Consider the following 18052-nt stretch of genomic DNA (forward strand, 5'->3'; position numbering starts at 1 on the left):
CCAAGAATGTGCTTTCCAACTAGGAACTGCTGCGCTCTGTACCAACCTGCATTTGCACTCATGAGCCCTTTTCTCAGACCAGCTCACAAACAGGCTCACACTTGCGCTGGGAAAACTGAAGGGCAGCTAGGCAGTGTGCTGGGGGGGGGGGGGGGGGGGGAGGTGGTAGGAAGTGGAGAGCCTGCTGCTCCTTCCCCATCAGGAACAACGCTGCCTGTGAGGTGGCTTCCAGGTTATTTGTCTCACTACTGTCTCTGACAGGATCTGTCCACTCATCATCATCTGAGTCTGTCCCCTCATCCTAGTCACTCAGCCCATTCCTGCCCTAACCACACTGGCCCCTCCAGCTCTGTTCAGGACCCTCCATCTCTCTGCTGCTATTTGACTTGAAGTTTCCGATGTCTGCCTCCCTTCTGATACAATCTAGGGATCTTGACCAGGTTCATTTTCTCTGCTGGTTAAAAACTCGAAAGGAAAACCTGGAGCGCAGTGGGCTGTAGCAGAGAAACCTTAAATACCACAGACAGAATGAGAATGGCGGTTACTGAGGCTGAGGAGGCACGCGCTTGGAGGAGGCGCGAGCTTGCAGCAGACACACAGAGAAAAGACCCTGTGCACAGCAGAGTGTGTGTGGGGGGGGGGGGGGGACTCAGGAAGCAGAAAAGCCCCCTCTCTGCACCAGGCCTGGGGGTTTAAGCCTCTGAAGAATTCCCCGCCCCTCCTTTAGGATTGGTCAGTTTAGAGACAGTGTGGTTGATTGATCAGCAGCTGTTGTGTGGCCCTCTGATCTGGCCTTGAACTTGTTGAGCCGATCCATCAGCAGGGGCCTGCTGGTGGGAGATAAAAGCTTTTGCCTCAGGTCAGGAGGTTGAGGAAGAAGCTGACCATCTTGGAAATTTGCTTCCTTTATTACCTAACCATGGCTCTTCTCCCTATGTGCCTGCCTATCAGGGAGAGAGTCTAACTCCTAGTCTCCGTCCTTCTAATTGCCAGTCACTACCATTTACACAGAGCACCCCACACCATTTCCACCACGAACAGGCATATTGCTACTGCTTATTATTGCTATTGTTATTGTTATTTATTAAGCAAGGACTCGTGTAGCCCAGGTTGATGTTAAACCTGCTATATAGCTAAAGGTGACCTTGAACCTCTGACCTGCCTACTTCCTTTTTCCATGTGCTGGAGTCAAAAGAGTGGACCATCAAACCTCAGGCATGATAAGGAAACCCTCTAACAATTGAGATGCATCCTTGACCCCAGACAGGTACTTTATTCCTTCTTTACAAATGTGGAAACTGAGGCTCGAACAGGTGCATCTGTTAGTCTCTGCGGCCCAGGTAGTAATTGGAGCAGTCAGGACAAACAGCTAGCCAGCTTCCGGGCAACCGGTCGGCTGCCTCTCTCCTCCTTGACCTCTGACCCTGCAAATTGGCTTTGACCTTCCCTAGCCTGCCTTTGAGCTTCCACCCAATTCAATGAGAAACACACAAAGGGAGCAAGGGGGCTGGCAAGCTGGCAAGCAAGACCGGCAGCTTCAGACCACGCCCCTGGGGCAGCCCAGGCTGCAGGGTCTGTTTGCACAGTTGGGGCTGAGCTAGACACCCACCTCCGGGGAAGCCGCTCAGCTCGGTCGACTGTTGACTCTAGGATTAGCAGCTCCACAGGAGTTCTTTTCCTCTGAAATGAAAAGAAAGCGGACAGACTGACAGGTAAACAGGCCACATTGTCCAGCGACATTGTTAGAGAGGGCTCCTTGGTGGGCCAGGCCTTTGAGGTTGCAGGCTTCCTGAGCTGAGCAAGTCAGCTTACTCAGAGGGGATTGGGGTCTGGTGCCTGCTGCAGTTTCAGGGATAAAGAGGCCAGCACTCCTGCCCTCCTGAGCCTCTCTCCCTTTGCTTCCCGTGGATCTCTTGTTCTTCCAACAGCCAGCTGAGACAGGTCTGGTGGATGGGCAAGATGACACAATGACATAGCATGTGTCACACTGCTTACCTATAGATGGTCACTGGAAGGAAGATCAGAGGCCCACCCTGACCTATTACTCTACTCTTCAGATGTGGGGGGGGGGGGACGGAGGTGGGGGGAATCCAGCAAGAATTGATGGCTTAATTTCTGTATTCAAGGTCCCAGTTGGTATCTAAGATCGCCAGGGAGTGACAGCCATCCCCACCTGTGGCCCTTCTGTTTTATGCATTCTAGAATGTTTAAACAGCTGAACAGAGAGGGCTGATCAAGGCCATGCTCGGCCCCTCCCACGTGTGTGTCTGTGCCCTTTGAAGGGGGACAGGATATGAAGGCCTCACCCTTTAAGGGTACCTAAGTTCTGTCAGCTCTGCCCTACATTGCTCCCTAGTCCCAGGCCACCACTTCTCCTCTCTAGGACATGATGTTCTTATCTACCCAACAACTGATACATGCTCTTGGGGCTGAGAAGATGGCTTCTCAGAGAGCTTGCTGCTATTGCATGAGGACCTAGCTCAGATCCCTAGAAGCCATATAAAAGCCAGCATGTGTCTGTATCTCCAATCCCAAGAGGAGAGATCAAGAGAGATTTCTGGCCAGAGGAAGACACCGCTGGCATCTATATGTGCACTCACAGGTGAGTGGTACACCCCATAAACAAGTGCACAGCACACACAAGAATAACTGAAAGAATAGATACTCTGCACACGGCCCTTCCTTTTCTGGCTGTAAGGACATCGTTGTGGGGGGTGTATAAGCCTTCACTGCAGAGAACAGGCTGGAGGGAGGAAAGGCGCCTACACCTCAGGCCTCCTCTGACCCACACTGGGTCTGTGGGTCTGTGAGACAGGTGCCCTGGTATCCATACCCCCAGCTGCAGGAAGAATTCTGGGCTAGGCTGTGACAAGTGGTGACATTACAGGCCTGAGGTCATATTAATCTGTGCAGTTGAACTTGTTGCTCATTTGATACCCATGCCTGGCAACTCAGCCTCCTCCACTGTGCTGTGGTCTTCACTTAGTGATGCAGTTTCTGGGAACCGGGGTCTTAGGAGAACATACTGGTTTCCATCTTGCTGTTGCCCTGAGGCCTGTCTTTCTCTACCTACTTCCCACCTGTCAGTGTCCAGCATCGACCATGAGGCTTTTTCCTCTAGCGGAAGTATTCCTCTAGGACTCAAGGGACAATAAAAAGACACAACAACAACAGAAAAAAGAAAAACTAAGCAAAAAAGGAAATTAAATGTCTCAGGAAGTTCCTGAAAATTACAAGATTCAAAAGGCTTCTCCTTGGGGTTGTGAAAGCAGTGAGCGGTAACAATTGCTGACAAGAGGAGACTCCCTGACCTATAGAACTGCCTGCAAATTACACAGAAAAAAAGCTCTGAGGATGCTTTTCTGTGGCCTTTGTGAGCTGTCAGAATGGTGTAGTGAGCCATTCAATGATGCTTGTGCCTCGAGTCACCCACACACCTGTGTATAACTCATCACTGCTCCACTTGTCTAGACTTGGGTGGACTTGTTTCTTTGGTCTGTCATTATGACCTATCTGGGGTAAAGAGACCTTTGTTCATGTCTCCCCAGAAAAAGAGTCCTAATTAGGGTTTTCTCCAGCATGACCATGGCAACTCTTATGAAGGAAAACATTTAAGTGGGGCTGGCTTACTTCTTCCAACAAGGCCACACTCGCTACAATGGATCATCTTCAATAATGCCATACCCTATGAGTCTATGGGGTCCATTTTTATTCAGATCGCCACAAAGTAGCACAACTTGGGAGGACACCCATTTATACCCCTCACCACTTAGGTGCCATCCCACTGCCCAGCTTACCACGGATAGACCCAAAGCCTACACAAAGCTAAAGAAGCACAAAATTCCATGGGAGCTCAAGAAAGGCCTCAGCAGGCCAAGCTCCCCCGACTCCTGGTGTAGTACATCCACACCTGAGAAACAGGCCAACCACAAAAGCTGCCAGAAGCCAGGTGAGTATTTGATACCCTAGAGGCTTTTTTTTTCTTTTATTTATTGTACATACTCACACATGCCACAGCATGTCTATAGAGTTCAAAGGACAATTTGTAGGACCCTGTTCTCTCCTAGTTCTGCGTGGATGCTGGGGATCAAACTCAGGTATTAGGCTTGGTGTAAGGTATCTTTACTCGCTGAACAATCTCGATGTTCCCCTATCTGTGTGTGTGTGTGTGTGTGTGTGTGTGCGCGCGCGTGTGTGTACATGCACCCACACATGTATGGAGGTCACAGAGCAACTTGTAGAAGACAGTTCTCTCCTTCTACCATATGGTTTCCAGGAACGGAGCTCATGCCATCAGACTTAGCTGCAAGTGCTCTTAACCACTGAGCCATCTTGACTGCCCTGCATCCAAACTCAGGTCTGAATACTTACAGAGCAAATGCTTTTGCCCACTGAGCTCCTGAAACCAGTTTTCATGGTGACCATGCATACATGCTCTTCCTCTGGTTTCCTACCCTGCTTCCAGGGCCCAGACTCCTCTCAATAGACAGACTCCTCTGAAGTACCCATAAGATTCAGGAGAAAAGGATGGTACTGCTCAAACGAGGTCAAAGCCAAAGCCAGACCCAAACCCTTCCCTAGAGTGGCTCTGCTCTCTGTAACAAACTTCCTTTGAAGATGAGAGCTGTTAGGATGCAGGAGGGGTGCGGTGAGAGGAAGTGACAATTTCTCGAGATATTCAAGGAAGAACCAGCTGCAAGAGATGCCAGTGCAGGGATTTCTGCTGTGTGGGATCTCACTGCTATAAAGGATAGGAGCCCCACCTCTATTCACTTCACCTCTATTCATTTCACATGTGCTTTTTATTGACCTTCAGCCACGCCTAGCTCCATGCCAGCTCCTCCCCTGACATGCAGTATGCATGGATCGAAAGGCTTGAATCCTGGAAGCATCCATGTGGTTTCCTTTCAGCTGGTCTGGCTTTCATTTAAACTCTGTCCGCTGTGCTGGGCAGCTACAGTGCCTGCTCACAGCCAGCAGATGGTCACCCAGAGCAGCCCCCTTGGCGCATGTGTGTTAGATTATTACATCACTGTGCCTAATGCCATTAGGCTGGCGACTGGAACTGGAATACAGGGATGCTCGTCTCCGTTTTTTTGCAATTGACCCAAACATGTTGGTATGTATTAAATCAAGCCCCAAGAATCCAGCCTAGCTGAAGCCTCCACCCAGGGTAGCTGAGACCAGCTTGGAGTGGAAACCCACAACATACCAGTTCTTGGATCACGCCCAAGATTGGCCAGTTATCAGAGACAAGAAGTTTGCAGAGGAAATAGAAACAAGCTCTGCCGTCTTCATTTCTCAGGAATGACATCCAGGGGCCAAACAAAACCATTTTGCCCTGAAGCAGCTTAACTGGTATGCAGAAGGGAGTTTCTCCCCCAGAGGCCATCTTGACTTTTGAAATGGGGGAGGAATAAGAAAGAACTAATAAGACCATCATAACCACTGGGTGTCAACCACCTCTTGCTTCTTATTTGGGGACTTCAAGTTACAAGGTCTTGCAGAATGGCCAGAAAAAAAGATTATCATCAGGAAGACTTAGGCAGGCCCAACCCTGTGCCTGGTCCTTGGGGTCTGGTGATAGTGTCTCATACTCTTGGTTAGGTTTTGGGGAAGAGCTCAGACTCTGTGTCAAGTCACCTGGCTTCTGGTTCCAGCCCTCAAATGGTCAGGTTATTTGATGTCTCTGTGTCTCCATTTCCACTTCCATGAACAGGCATGAATGAGTCCAGTCTTTGAAGAACTGGGAAGATGGCTTTAGGATGTGTCCATTAAGTATCTGAAACACAGAAACACCCGAGAGCTGCCCCTTCCCTTCCCAGAGATCCATGAAGAGCTGAACCTAGAATACTGATGCCACTGTTTGTCCCCTAAGATCGATTAGCATCTGGATGGACAGGAACCAAGACAACCACCTTAGTTCAGGTTTCAGTTGCTGTAACAAAACAGCAGAGGCCAAGGACTTTACACACAAGGGTGACTAAAAGTCCAAGACTAAACAACCCCATGTGTTTGGACTCTGGTAAGGATCTCCCATCTACTTCTCAACATGGCGAATGACATCATGATGGATGTGCAGATGAGGAAAGAGAGGTCACATGATGAAACTGGAAACAAGAGAGTATGTGGAAGGTCACATCCAGTCTTTTACAGCAACCTCGTATCTCAAAAGGTAACTTTCTTCTTCGAGGTCCAAACCAATTCTGGAAACCAGCTTTAACACCCTCTAATGGTGGTGAGACCCACAACAGATTATCTGACCTACACAACTATAAATGAGTTTAAGTTGTTTTAAACCTCAGAAAAGAAAGGTGAGGAGAGAGGTGAAAGAAAGGAGGGAAGGGAGGTAAGAGAGAGGGAAAATGACTCAGAGAAAGGAGAGGAAGGGATAACAGGGAAACAGAAAGGAAAAGAGGGGAGGGGAGGGAAGGGGAGGGGAGGGGAGGGGAGGGGAGGGGAGGACAGAAGAATCCTGGTGTCATTGGTTGGAGTTGAATCTTGTTGCCAGTTGAATCTTATAGACTGATGGTGTCAAGTTCTCCCAGGTTTCTGATAGTTGTGTCAATTGTTGAGATCTTTTAATATAATAATATATTTCTCTACCTTTTCAGTGCTAGCAGGTTTGTTTCACTTACTTGGCCACTCTGTTGCTTGGTGGGTGAATATTTAAGGTTACTGTATGTTCTTTGCTGAATGATCTTGTTATTATGTAATGCCCCTCCCTCTCTGGTATTGGTAATTATCTTTGATGTGACGTCTGCTGAATCTAACATAGACATAGCCCTATTCCACTCCTCCCCCCACCCCCTTGGCTGTCCTAGGGATTGAACTGAGGGCTTTGTGCGTGGTAGGCAAACACTCTATCACTAAGGTACATTCCCCAGTCCACAGCTTTCATTAGTATTTTCATGATATCTTTCCTCATCTTTTCATTTCCAATGTTCTTTTATAATTTCCATCAGGGGAAGTCTTGAGGGTAAATAGCCCATATATTTATGTTTACTAATCTCTGTCTTTTAATTGATGATTTTAGGTCTTTTATATTTACTGTACCAATTAATGGTTAGCTTTATTGTGCCATTTTTTTGCCTTCTGCTTCTCATTTATGTATTTTCCTTTCCTTTAGTTTATGTGAATTACTAGTACATTTTTAAAGATTTTTTATTTTAGATAAATCCAATCTACATTATCTATAGTGTTTCTAGTATCTTTTTGCATAGCGATTTTAGTGGTTTCTATAGATATGAAATTTTATAGACACAAAATCTTACATCATTATTTTATCCACTTGATTGAACACAAAGATAAACTTTATTTTATGTCCTGTTTATAATTCCCTTCTATTTCAGTACAAGCATCATTTGAAGTCAGATCAGCCAGCACTACAGTTTTGCTTCTGTAGTCAAGCATAATTTAGAAAACACAAGCAAGAACATTGTATTTATTTATATTTTGCTTACTCTATTAGTTCTTGCATCTCACTGCTTCAGACTTCTTTGTCTCTTTCTGTCCATAAAAGTCTCTTTGGCCTTCTTTTGTAAATGAGCAAATGACAAATCTAAGTTTTCCTTTGTCTGAAAATTGTTTTAATTACCCCTTTTGTCTTTTTGTTGTTCTTTTTATTTGTATATGTGTGGGAACCTAGAGATAGGGCTCAATGTGTAAGAGAACTTGCTGCTCTTGTAGAAGACCTGGTTTGGGCTCCCAGAATCTACGTCAGGCTTCTCACAACCACCTGTAACTCCAGTTCCAAGGGATCCAAAATCCTCTTCTGGCCTCTGCAGACACCTGCTCACAGATGGTGCACAGACACACATTCAGGCACATACATCTATGCACAAAATTTAAAAATAAATGTGTGTGTATGTGTGTGTGTGTGTGTGTGTGTGTGTGTGTGTGTGTGTGTGTGTGTATGTGTATGTGTGTATGTGTGTGTGTGTGTATGTGTGTGTATGTGTGTGTGTATGTGTGTGTGTATGTGTGTGTATATGTGTGTATGTGTGTGTATATGTGTGTATGTGTGTGTATGTGTGTGTGTATGTGTGTGTGTGTGGTAAGTGCTTGTATATGGTATTGCGCATGTTTCTATGTTAGATATGTGTGTGGTATATCCATGTGAGTGTGCAAATGTGCACACCCATGCATATGTATGTGAACAGAAGAGGAATTTGGTGTCTTCATCTAAGGCTTTCTCTACCTAATTCCCTTGAGATAAGGTCTCTCACTGAACTAGAAGCTAGGCTGGCTGGCCAGAGAGTTCTCAGTATCCTGTCTCTGCCCTCAATGCTGAAGTTACAGGCAACACAGTCATGCTCATCTTTTTATTTGGATTCTGAGGTTTGAACTCAGGATCTCACGCTTGCAAAACAAGGGTTCTTACCCACTGAGCCACCTCCCAGGCCCCTCCCTGTATGTTTAAAAGATGCATTTATGAGAAGCAGAGTTAGGAGCTGACGATTCTTCTCTTTCAGCACTGGAAACACATTGTCACTTTCTTCTGGCTTTTAAGGTCTCTAATGAGAAGTCTGCTGCTATTTGAATTTGTGTTTCCTCAGTTTTCTCTGAATGCTTTCAAAATTTTTTTTTCTCAGTCTCTAGTTGACAGAAGTATAATCATAACTTAATTATAATTGGCGTAGATTTCTTTGTGTTGTTGTTTTTTTCCCATTTGGAATTGTCTCAGCTCAGGGTAGTATAACAAAACATCACACTCCAAGTAGTTCAAACAATACACATTTGTTTGTCACAATTCTGAAGGCTGAGAAGTCCAAGATCAAGACACCAGCAGACACCATGCCTGCCGAGGTCTGCTCCATCATGTTGGAAAGCAATCTTCTCACTACACCTTCCCAAGTTTAGAGGGAGGAGGCATCCAGATTTCTCAGAAGGATGCTAATCCCAGGCACAGAGATGTGGTAGTCATTAAGAGCTTGCTGCTTTTTCAGAGGACCAGAGTTCAGTTCCCAGCACCAACTGCCTGTAACTCCAGCTCCAGAGAACCAATGACCTCTCTTGACCTCCACAGGAGCCCCCAAGCAGGTGTGGATATACACAAGAGACATATATACACATAAATAAATATTGTAAAAAGGTGAGTGTTTATCTCATTTGAGGGCCGCACCCTAAAGTCCTCATATTATTTCTGTCACTCCCACCCTCAAATGCACCTACTTCCTAACCATTACATTAGGGAATTGGACTTTATATATGAGTTTGAAGCAGGGGGGCGCAAGGGGGGCGGGGGAGACATAAATATTCAGTCCATAATATGAACTCCTCCTCTTAGTTCTATGAGCTCCTGTTCCTTGCTAAACATAAGCAGTTTTGAGTCATTTCCCTTGTGTATTTTTTCTTTCTCATTGTGCGTGTGCATGTGTGTGTTTCACACGTGTGCCAGTGCATACAAATGCCCAAGGTTAATGTTAGGGGTCGTACTCTGTCATCCTTCCTTCTTTACTGAGGCGGATTCTTCTTTCTTTCTTTTTTTTTCTTTATTGAAAACAGATTTGTTTTTCCCTAGTCACATAATATATCCTGATTACCATTTCCCCTCCCTCTCCTTGCAGTTCCCCCCTCCCCTCCAGATTCACCCCATCTGATGCACACAGATGCAAGTCCTGTGCCTGCTTCCTCGGTCTCTGTGAGTTCACATGAGCTTTTATCATGTTGATTTTGAGGCCTTGTTTTCTTGGTATCCCCCTTCCCCTCTGGCTCTTATCATCTTTTTCTCCTTCTCTTCCATGAGGTTCCTGAGCACTAAGGGGAAGGATTTGATGAAGTCCCCATTTATGACTGAGTGTTTCAAGGTCTCTCACTCTCTTTGTTATGTCTGGAGGCCGGATCTTTCAGTCAAACAGAGAGCTCCTGCTATCAGCTTGCTCTGGGGAACCCCTGTCTCCACCTTCCAGGGTTGGCATTACAAGGAGACAACCATGCTTACCTAACATTTATGTGACTTTCTGGAGAACCAAACCCTAGTTCTCATCTTTAGCCAGAGTCATCTCCCAGCCCTCCTTACCTGTGTTCACCTCCACCCTTCCTCTTCTCCTGGGGCTCCAGTAGCACCGTATTGGATCTTTTGCATCGTCCCACAGACCCCTGAGATCCTTACTGATGCTGCTCTTCTGGTTTGGTTGGCTTGTTGCTGCTGATGTTGTTGGTTTGGTTTGGAGTTAAGGTTTTTTTGTTTGGGTTTGTTTTGGCTGTTGTTGGTTTTGGTTTGGTTTGGTTTGGTTTAGTCTGTTTTTTGTTTTGTTTTGTTTTTGTTTTTGTTTTTGTTTTTGTTTTTGTTTTTGTTTTTCTCCTCCATTCCTCAGAGAGGTTCTATCTTCAGATCTCACAGATCTTTTTCTCCATCACCTCCACTCTGCTTCTGAGCTTATACTTTGAGATTTTTCTTTCATTCATTTGTTTGTTCGTTTTTTTTTTGTTTGTTTGTTTGTTTTAGTTCTAAAGGTTTGTTCAATTTTTCCCCCTTCATTTCTTTGGAGAGTTTTTTTTTATTTGTTTTTGCTGAAGCTTGACACATTTTGTTTCAAGTGTGTTTGTAACTGTCAAGTACAATTTTGTCATGGCTATTTGCCTTGACAAGGACATGGGCTGAGGCACTGCTTTGTCACCCATAGATGGAAAGAGAAGCCAGGTTCCCACTCAACCTCCCATGGTTCTCAAATAGGACAGATTCCTTGTTGCTGCTGAGAAGGATGAGAATTCTGCTTCCTATATGGCCTTTACTAGCACCAAGAAGAGTCCTTGGACTGTAGTGTGAGTCCTGATTTTCCAAAAAGCCTCAACTGACACTGCAATTTGAGGGAAGATCAGGAGGAGATACCTCACCAGGGCTGGGTAGGGATTGATATTCCAGTCCATCTCACCTGTACCATGCAAGAGGGGACACTGAGGCACCTGTGTGCAAGCCTTACAATCATGTCAGAGTAGGTCTAGGAATGTGGATCCACCGTGTGCTTGCCTGGTATTCACAAAGCTCCTGATTTGGTCCGCAGTGCCACATAAACCAGGTATGGTCTTACAAACCTTGAATCCAAGCATTTGAGAGACAGAACAGGGGGATCCGAAGTTATGGTCATCCTTGGCTACATAGTAAGTTCAAGGCCTGTCTGGGCTTCACAAGACCTTATTGAAAGAAAGGGAGAAAGAAAAAAGAAGGAAGGAAAGAATTATAGACTAAAGACCACCTGGTCCTCACTCACAGGACTGGTGGTGAGCCCACGGTTGTTCTCTGCCATGCTCGGCTATCCCTTTCCCAGTATTGCATCTAGGAAGAGTAGGTTTCTACTGTTACCCACTTGTTTGCTCATTCATTATCATCTGTCCCTGTTTCTGAGCTGGAAGCTTCTTTATCTTTCTGTTTGAGACATATCACACACACACATACACACACACACACACACACACACACACACACAAACCTCAGGAAACTTATCATGTGATCTCCAGGACTCTCACCAGCTTGCCTTCTCACCTACCCACGTCAGGTTTTATACTGTATAAGTCTTCCATAGTTGGTCTTTAGTTGCCCTTGGAAGAAAGAAATGGGAAATTATGTTTTCTTCATCTTTTTGAGTCTAGAAGCCTTCTCTTACCTCCTTGTTCATGGTGAGAGGCATATGGAGGCCGAAGGTCACTTTTGAGTATCTTTCTCTCACTTTCCACCTTATTTTTTGAGACAAGGTCCCTCAAAGAACCTGCACTCATTGGTTCATCTAGGTTGGGTGGCCATCTGGCCCCAGAGATCCTCCTCAGTGCTGGAATTACAAAGGCATGTGTCTTTGTATGTGGGTAGAAGGGATCCAAACTCATGCTTCATAAATGCATGGCAAACATTTTACTCACTGTGCCATCCCCTCAGTCCCACTGTGCTCTTTTGATAGGTGCCTTTTCTTTCTCCAGGGTTATATTTTCCATGCCATGACTCTGAACTGGATTACCTCTCTGTGAAACACTGTTGTTTTTGTTTGTTTGTTGTTTTTCTTTTTATGACATAGAAGCCATTAGAATGTCACTGCTTCTAGGCCTTCCCAGGGGGTAGGATGAGCAAATGTGGAGATGTGTTGTAACCCATGTGTGCACATGCATCTGAATTTAGCTTGTGTGTGTGCATGCACGTGTCCACATGTGTGCCATATGTTTGTACTGAAAACCCCAGTATACTACCACCATGACATTCTATAATTTTCTCTGTATTTGTGATAATTTCTTCTCTGAGGAAACCTGGCTGTCGTTATCTACACTATTTGTTCAACACTGGTATGCAGGTAGAGTCAAACTGTCTGTACCTGTATGGAAAATAGGTCTACTGAGTCCAAGACAATGCTTGTGTGGAGTACTGTTAACTTAGCCTTTTGACAGCCAAACAAAACATTGTTTTCCAGAGTTCCTCACCTCAGCTCTGTGGCCTTACCTCCTTCCATGTGACTATGCCACTCACATGTAATGAGGTTTAAGTCACTGCTACATTCTACAGTTCCTTTTATGTTTCCCCCAGCTGGTGATGTGTTCCAGTCTGTGTAAAATTTCCCTGTATGTTGTCTAGTCTACAGGTTTTACAGATACCCAACTATCTTAGTTCCTTTTCCTGTTGTGTTAATGAAACCTTTGACAATAGAGTAAGGCTTTGCTTTTGCTCACAGTTCAAGATACAGTCCATGGTGGGAAAGTCAAGGCAGCAGGACCTTGAAGCATCTAGTGGCACCCATTCTAGACTCTGGAAACAGAGGGCTGAATGCATGCACCCTCTCAGCCCCTTCTCTCTGTATTTAGACAGTCCAGAACCCAAGCTAGGAAGTGGCCACCATGGGAAGGTCTTCCCATTCAACTAATGCAATCAAGAGAACCTCCCAGGTATACCAGAAGGCCCATTTGCTGAGTGGTTCTAGGTCTGTCAAATTGACACTTAAAATTAACATGATACCAATCAATACCTCCTCCCAAACAATCCTGTCATCATCATTGGCTTTTCATCCTAGTGGTTTATTTTTGCAGATATTATTATGTAATGTGCGTGTGTGTGTGTGTGTGTGTGTGTGTACAGATGCATACATGCCACAGCATGTTGCAGTGGTCAGAAAACAGCTTTTGGGAGTCCATTCTTTCATCCTATCTTCCACCTTTGTGTGTGTTCTGGTATTAAGCTCAGGTCATCAGGCTTGTGCAGCAAGCACCTTTCCCCACTGGCCCATCTTACTGGCCCGTAGCTCCTTCCTCTTCAGTGCTGGGCAGTGTGCCACAGTGTGCACATTTTTTACGGTCTCCTTTAGAAGAAAGAATATCTGGGTTGTGCCCACTTCTGGTTGATTTATAAATAAAGCTGCTACTAGACATTCCCAAGGTCTGGGGAATTGGCTCAATCAATAACGTGCTTGCCATACAAGCAGGAGGACCCAAGTTCCCATTCCACAGAACCCTCATTTTTTAAAAAAGGAGTGTGTGGCAACATGCCTGTCAAGCTGGCACCAGGAAAGTGAGGACAGACAATCTATCTAGCCAGTGAGCTCCAGGTTCAGTGAGAATCACTGTTTCAAAAACTAAGGATAGCTGAAATGGCTCAGTGGGTAAAAGTGCTTGCCACCAAGTCTGGTGATCTGTCCTTGGTTGCTGGGAATCAATTTGGACACAATGGAAAGAGAGAACTGATTCCTACAAGTTGTACTCTGACCTATGGTTCTCTACATACTCATACACAGACAATAAACAAAGAAAGAAAGAAAGAAAGAAAGAAAGAAAGAAAGAAAGAAAGAATAAAATTTTAAAACTTTTTTTTGAAAAATAGTTTTTGTGGGTATCCGAGTTAGGATTTCCATTGCTGTGAAGAGACATCATGACCAAGGCAGCTCTTATAGAGGCAAACATTTAATTAGAGCTAGCTTATAATTTCAGAGGTTCAGTCCATTATCATCATGGCAGGAAACATGGCAGCATCCAGGCAGGCATGGTGCTGGAGGGTCTGAGAGTTCTACATCTTGTTCTGAAGGCAAACTGGAGAAGATTGATTTCTAGGAAGCTAGGAGGAGGGTCTCAAAGCTCACACCCACACTGACACACTTCCTCCAACAGGCCACACCTATTTCAACAAGGTCACATTTCCTAATAGTGCCACTCCCTGGGCCAAGCATATTCAAATCACCACATTCCACTTCCTGGCCCTCATAGGCTTGTTCAAACACATGAGTTTAAGGGACCCATACCTAAACTTAGCATAATGCATAAGACACTTAATCCAACTTCAAAAGTTCCCAGTCTATCACAGTCTCAACAATGTTTAAAAGTCCAAAGTTCAGTCTCCATGTCTGATGTCAAAGCATTCATCAGATCTCCTCCTTTTTGCTTTGATGACTGCAACAAACATCTTTCTCCTGAGTTGTTTCCACTCCCTGTTAGCAGTTTTCCTCCGCAGGTAGCCCATGGCTCTGCATCTCTAACATCTTGAGGTATCCAAGGTAACTTCAACTTTACAGCTTCTTGTTCCTGTGTCAGGGATCCACACATGATCTTTTGGGCTTCTCCAAAGGGCTTGAATCACTTCTCTAACTCTGTGCTCTGTAGCACTCAAGGCTCTGGTTGACTCTACTCCACTACTGCTGCTGTTCTTGGTGATCATTCCATGGTATTGGCATCTCTACATGCTGAGGTTTCTCACAGTGACTAGGCTTCACCAATAACCTCTCATAGGCTCTCTTCATAGTGCCAAGCTTCAACTCCTTTGCATGACCCTTTTAGTCCTGGGCCATCAACTGTAACAGATGCTGCACTTTCACCAATGGCCTCTCACAGTGCCAAGCCTCAGCTGTTCTCCATGACCCCTTCATGCTTTCAAAACCAGTACCACCTGGATAATTCTTATACATTGCCAAGTCCAGCTGCAGTATAAGGTACAACCTTGGCTACCTCTGAGACACAGCTTCTTTGTGTTCCCAGAAAACACTTCTCAGGAGATTTCATCTCAGTGATGCTGGTCTCTTCTTAATTATTCGCTAATTTCTTAGCTGGAGCTAACCAGCATCATCAATTGTCCCAGTAGCCTCCTTCTACTGTTGATTCTAAAGCCAGAGCCACATGGCCGAAGCTATAGAGTTCTGCTGCTTGCAAGAGCTAGTACATGCCCCCCTTGTATTATTACATTATCACCAGATTTCCATTTTCCAACCCCTTCACTGCCTAAGCTTGACTGTCTTGGAAGTTGCTCTATAGATTGACCTTGAACTCAGAGATCTGTCTTCTGAATCCTGGGATTAAAGGCATGTACCACCACACCTGGATTTAAGTTTTTCTTCACTTAGAACTTGTTCTGTTTTAGGCTACCCTGGAACTCAGAGATCTGCTTGCCTGGGATTAAACACATGAACCACCCTGCCTGGGACGAAGCTTTGCATGGCCACTATTCCTCAAGATCCTCATCAAAAGCCTGTGTCTTCCAGCCTCGAGATCTGGATCCATAGTTGTGCCCTCCATTTCTGGATTTTAGTTCATTCCAGATTAAAAGTCCAAATGAAAACAATAACCAGGTAATAGTAACACCTATGTATAACCCTACCCAAGGACATTTGACTGGGGTGGAGATGAGAGCAGAGCGAGTGGGATCTCTGTAAGAGAAACTGTGTCCCTGCAATCCACACTAAAGTCAGAGCAGTGGAACTCATGCTTCCCCAGCCCTCATCCCACAACCAGTCCTGATCCCATCTGGCCACAGAACTCTTCAAATGTCCCCAAGAAAGCCCAGAGAAGCCACAGTCTGAACTTTGTGTGTTCACTCTGCTATCTTATCTGTGTCACTTAGCACCTTCTAGAAAATAAGGGTCTGTTGGGGCTTGGGGTTTGTGTACAACGATGAGTTGTCATGAATGTTGTTTATAGGAACATGGGCAGCTTGCCAGTGAAGAAAACGTCCCTTCTTCTCACAACAACCATTAACTTCTGAGAGATCTTCAGGGATGGGGGGCTTTGCGGGGTGGAAAGCTGATGGACCCAGCCTTCTGCAGGTCTTCTGCAGATAATCATAGATGCTGGGGATCCAAGATTACGACAGTGATATCATGTCCTGATGTTGAACTCCATGGCACTCTACCGCTCCCTTAGGCCCTTACATTCCTCCCATTTCTTCACTAGTATACCCCGAGCCTGGAAGAGGTCACTATAAATGTCCCCTTTAGGGTTGAGCATTCATCAGTTATAAGCCTGCAGCAACCACGGCCTGCTTTATAAAGCATCTTCTCAGACCAAGGGGACACTCCCACAGAAACGATGGTTCCAGCCAGAGGTGCTGAGAACCCACCCGGAACCTGCTTCTCAACAGCCGGCTTCAACATAAGCCACACTCCCCATTAAGCCCTGCTTTGAGAGAGGAAGCATCATAACTGAACACAACTCACATGGCCTGTCATAGTATGTCTGCCATGGACCATGACACGGAATTCAACTAGTGTGGACACTGAGGGACTCCTTGAGGAAGCATCATCTCTACAGTGACCTAGAGGATGAACAGGTGTGACATAAAGTGACATGAATTAGATCTAAAGCCAAATGACACTGATGTTTGTGTGTGAAAATCCCATAATGAACCCCATTACTATGTATGGTAGCCTTAAAAAAACAAAGCAAAAACAATACATTAAAGAGAAAGAGATTGGGGGTGAGGAGATCTGAGTGTTCTCAATTGATCCGAATTCAATTTCCAGAACTCATGTTAAAAAACAAACAGACAAACAACAAGAAAACAAGGAATGTGGAAACAAATCCTGGGAGCTTGGTACAGCCATCCCAGCTTACTTGGCAAGATCCAGGCCAGGGGGAGACCCTGTCTCAAAAAAACAAGAAGGAGAGCTAAATTCGTCCTCTGGTGTCCACACCCATGTACACATAGTATATGTATATACACACACACACCTGATCCTGTAATGTGTACATACACATACAGAAGGGAAAAAGGAAAGGCCATGAAAGGTCACCCCAGGAGAAGGGCAGAGCCCGTGCAAGTACCTGGAGACAGGATGGCTCAGGATGGAGGGAGCCTGCCCATGCTGAGTCCTCAAGTCCAGGTGTGGAGAGGCCCCTGTGATGGGGACTGATGTCCCCTCTTCTGTCTACTGTCCTCTCAGAGTAGCTTCTATGACAGGGCAGCTTTCTCACGTCTTATTTCTTCATGTTTCACTCATTTCTCCAAATACCAAGTATGATTTCTTACAACCTTCATTCCCAATGGAGCAAGATGGCACCAGATGAGTAAGTCCCACTTGACCTTCTAGTGTCTGGGCTTGGCTTACTTGCTTCCAACTTGACTGTTCACCTTGGACCTCTGAGGGGGGGGGGGGTCCCTTCTTCACCTAACCCTGATGCCCTCAGCTCTCTCTCCTCTGTGATGGGGTCTGTTGCTAATCCATCCAAGGACTTTGAGCATCTCAAGAGCCCAGTTCTGACTGCACCCTTCATGGTTAGGGTACCTCTGATTTGGGACTCCCTGACCACCAACATCCTAGTTAGACCTTCATCTACTTGGGAGCCACCGTACAGTTGATGTCCAGAGCAAGAACAGTAGACCCTACTGTCACCGTTCTCCTTTGCTTTCCATGTCTACTTTAAAGTATGCCTGTCCCTCTGCAGTGCTGCTCCCAGACTCCTCTTTAAGTCAAGTCAAGGTCTCTCACAGGGAGTCTGAGGCAGACCCCCCTCCACACACACACATACACACCTATTTTTGCTTTTCTGTCTCTCTCTTTCCCTCCCCACAAACTCCCAGGACACTCTCTGTTGGGATATTGTGTCCTTCTATTGAACCTCAGGGCTTTTTAGGCTCTTGCAGGAGTGCCTAATCTTTTTGACACAGTGCCATAATTATTTTGGTCATCAGATGTTTTGGGCTCCATTCCTAGCTATCCTGGGACACTGGCTGGACATGCCTGGAAGTCATCATTTTCTAGAGGCCTTGCAGGTCTGTTGACTCTGGCCCACCCACCTGTGCAACCCTGCCCAGACCTTGTTCGCTCTCTCCTTCCACTCTGGGCTTGTCAGTTTCTCGGTCATTGCATAACCGATTCCC

The 18052-nt window shown here is 45.6% G+C and overlaps 1 long non-coding RNA gene across 3 annotated transcripts; it reads left to right on the forward strand.

Annotated features, from left to right (window-relative positions):
* The first annotated feature begins 1442 nt into the window (after positions 1-1442).
* On the forward strand, positions 1443-16649 carry Gm33388. Of its 3 annotated transcripts, none has more exons than XR_878450.2 (4): positions 1443-1712; positions 2537-2602; positions 5720-6175; positions 15317-16649. It is a non-coding gene; the product is annotated as a predicted gene, 33388 (long non-coding RNA). The 3 variants fall into 3 exon arrangements; XR_387310.3 differs by having other exon boundaries at positions 1448-1712; positions 2384-2602; XR_878449.2 differs by lacking the exon at positions 1443-1712 and having other exon boundaries at positions 1748-2602.
* The last annotated feature ends 1403 nt before the right edge of the window (positions 16650-18052 follow it).

The sequence above is a fragment of the Mus musculus genome, chromosome 1 (assembly GCF_000001635.26).
Source record: "Mus musculus strain C57BL/6J chromosome 1, GRCm38.p6 C57BL/6J".
Taxonomy (NCBI): Eukaryota; Metazoa; Chordata; class Mammalia; order Rodentia; family Muridae; genus Mus; species Mus musculus.